Source organism: Etheostoma cragini, chromosome 16 (genome assembly GCF_013103735.1).
Source record: "Etheostoma cragini isolate CJK2018 chromosome 16, CSU_Ecrag_1.0, whole genome shotgun sequence".
Taxonomy (NCBI): domain Eukaryota; kingdom Metazoa; phylum Chordata; class Actinopteri; order Perciformes; family Percidae; genus Etheostoma; species Etheostoma cragini.
Genome location: NC_048422.1, coordinates 7,929,106 through 7,932,798, shown reverse-complemented (window position 1 = coordinate 7,932,798; position 3,693 = coordinate 7,929,106).

Genomic DNA, 3,693 nt, shown 5'->3' with positions numbered 1-3,693 from the left:
TTGCTAGTGGCGCCTATCCTGTCAAATCAATGAGGGCACGTAGGATTTAAAACAACATTGAGCTAGCTAGCTAGGTAGCTACTAAGGTTAGCCTGCAGTAATTACCATCACAGTCAACAACAATGTTCATAATAACACTTCAGATTGGCAAGAATTAAGTAGAAATGATAAATGATAGAGCTATTTAGACAACCAAGGAGTTGTTGTGCTACTAGCTAGCGCCGCTTGCTAGCACTCCACTATTGAAGCCACTGATGGATGTGCTGGGAATGATTGAGCTACAATAGGCTGAGGGTCCACTTACCTTGCGTCAATGTTTTGATAAGCGTTACTTATTAACATATGTGCCAATGTGAAGTGGTCTCATGAATATTGTTAACTGTTGCTGTCAATTACTGCAGGCTAAACTAAGGTTATCCTTAGTATTTTTGGGGATTTTCAAACTCTACATCTTGAGTTTGAAAGTCAAGATCTTGAGTTTAGTGGTTGTCCAAAGTACAAGTATTCTTTGTAATTATTTTTGTTCCTTTTTCCTAATTTTGTTTCCCCCTCCATGTCACCTCTGGACATCTGTAGCAAACAACCTTGGTCATGCTTGAAAAAATTATAAATTGCTAAGACATTGTCTCCTTTGTCCAACCGGACCTCCCTACACAGACTGTCCATGATAACATCCCCTGACTTTTTCTTTGCTCCTGTTTTAATACGGCTAGAGGGCTAAGGATGTGCCGTTGAGGCTGATGAGGTAAATTAAGGATGGTGAAGTAGAGTGGAGGCTGAAAAACATCAAGGTTATTCATACAATGGTCATCTGAATCTGATGAATTTGACCTAGGTGAGACAAAGGGCAGCTTAGACTGATGAAAGTCAGAATTGTAACAATCTGGAGCTAAACTTGAAGACCTAAGTCTGATGGTCCTTTCACACTTTTTTTTTTTTATTTCACCTTTGTCCAACAAGGTCAAGTCATTTAGAATAGATTCTTACATACAATGGCGGCCTGGCAAAAGGCAAAGCCACATGAGGGAGAGGGGTAGGTGCTAAAAGACAAATGTCAAAAATTCAAAAGACAGCAGCACACATTCAAACATCCCCAACACAACCAAAACTTTTAAAAAAAACAAATCTTAACAAGCATTACAACTGTCAACAATGATTACACGAATGACATACAGTCCAGCACAAAAGCACCGGTTCATACAGCAGCAGAATAAGTGCAGCATATACAAGCGGTAAGGTAAACAGGAAAAGCAAAACAGCAGCAGCAATAAAGCAACAGAAAGCATCAGACACATAAAGGTTAGAGAATATTAGTGGGTCAGGAAACAGCTGCATGTCTCGGCAAGAATGTCCATAATAGAGTTCTTAAAAGCTGACTTGGAGATAAAATTCTTCAACTTTAGGGTTTTCTAGACAGACAGACACAATATAGTATTTATATACAGTATATTTAGATGTGTGTGTGTGTGTGTGTGTGTGTGTGTGTGTGTGTGTGTGTGTGTGTGTGTGTGTCTGTGTGTGTTCAGTTTGATCCGAACCAAAGCCAAACCAGACCATTGTCTTGGTCGACATTAAATTGAACCCTGATTCAGTTTGTTTTAGTGTGAAAACATTTCTTTAGACAGTTAAGACTTTCAAACCTATTATTGCTGAAAAAAGACAACCTTAATAGGTTTGATTTTTCCAAAGGACACATTGACAAAGACAGTTTGTCCGACGACCCCCATGCACTGAATTCAAGCCACAGTACACTGTGAAGACAGTAAAGCATGGTGGTGCAAAAATCCTGTTATGAGGATGTTTCTCATAGTGTGATGTTGGGCCTATTTATGGCATACCAGGGATCATGGATCAGTTTCAATACTATCTAAATACTTGAAGAGATCATGTTGCCTTATCCTGAAGAGGAAATGACTTTGAACAAGACAACAACCCAAAACACACCAGTAAGAAAGCAAAGTCTTGGTTCCAGATGAACTAGATTGATGTTGTGGAGTGGCCAGCCCAATCCCCGGATCTCAATCCCATAGAACACTTGTTGGATGACGTCAAAAAAGCTGTTTCTGAGGAAAACCCAGTAATGCAGAGGAATTGTGGAATGTACTGCAGTTCAATGGTCCTGGGCTGGAATACCTGTTCACAGGTGCCAGAAGTTGGTCGACTCCATGCAACACAGATGTGAAGCAGTTGTCAGAAATAATGGTTATGTCACTAAATACTAGTGCAGTGATTCAAAGTAAAGCAAACCCTTGAGACATTTTTATGCCAGAAATGTTTGAGATTGTAATGAAGAATGCAAATACTGCAATTTATTTTTATTTTTATAACAGCCTAATATTCCTTTTTCTTGACTTTCTGTTAAAGTATAACAAAAATTTGATCCATTTTTGTCTTGTTTTGATTTGGAAATGAATGTCCACTGTTCCCAATGCATTGATATTTTGAAATGAAAAGCTATTCTAAGGATTCTGAGCATTATTCCCTTTTTTAAAACACACTGCTGTTATTATTCTGAACACAACTGTCTACCAGCGTGTCATGAATAACATGCCTGCATGTGAGCTGTAGTGGTTTCTATTAGCATGATAATATAACACCTTTATATAACAGCTGTACACTTTGACCTTTTGGAAATAAACCCGGCATACAAACCTTGTTGCTCCATCTCTGTATGGAGTGGCTGTGATGACTGTGGAAATATTTATCTTGTGGGTTTGAAACCCCCGGTAATCTTCAGATGAGGTAATAGAAAACTCAGAGGGGCTCGCTGGGAAAAGAAAAGGTCAGGTCTCAGTGAAAAAAAGAGAGTGGCACTTCCCAGTCACACTCTTGGAAAAATACAGCAAAAGGGAACTGATGACTTAAAAAAAAAAAAAAGGGTTCATTGCACCTTTGAACAACAACTGAGAAAATACCAAAATATGGTGACAAAGGTACAAAACTTCATTAAGGTTCCTTTTTTTAAATTTAAAGTATTTCATATTGCATTCATAATGCCTTTTGAGGCAGTGACTGTGGTTACAGGCTTGAAAAAATAATAACTTTAAAACGTTTCTGAATGAAGACATGTAAGAGAGCTGTGAATTACAGTATTTTTTAATATTATGTCCCTTTGTGTCATACAAATGTTCCAACAAGTCCTTAAGCTATGATACTAATAATACAAGTTGCCATATAAAAGTGTAGATTGCTGGACAATAAAATCATGTAATAATAGTTGTGTAAATCTCTTAAGATTTCACTCTGGTATAAGCAGTTGCTTTTCAGTTGTTAGCCCAGCATTGAAACTCTGGGGTGTATCAGTAATTATAGGCTTTTTTTTAATAATCACTCCAAATCTCACAGCACCCAGAAATTTTAACAAGAGGAAAAAATAAACAGTGTGACAGCAAGATGCAGAGAGAAATGCTTATGGTGTATGTTCATCAATAAAACTTCTAATTTTAAAAGTAAGGACTTTTCAGTAAAGATTTGCCCAGATGTTGGGAATCTGTATTGACTGTAAAGGCTCTTTGGACCTCAGAGATACGTTTCAAGCAACAAAACTAAGGCTCATTATAGACATGGATTGGATACAGCAAACAGATTTCAGCACAAAATACACTGTAGGTTAAATTAACAATCGACTGTAGTGGTGTCCCTCATCAATGAATACAGGAAATGAATACGCATGCACACGCCCAATTTTGAAGG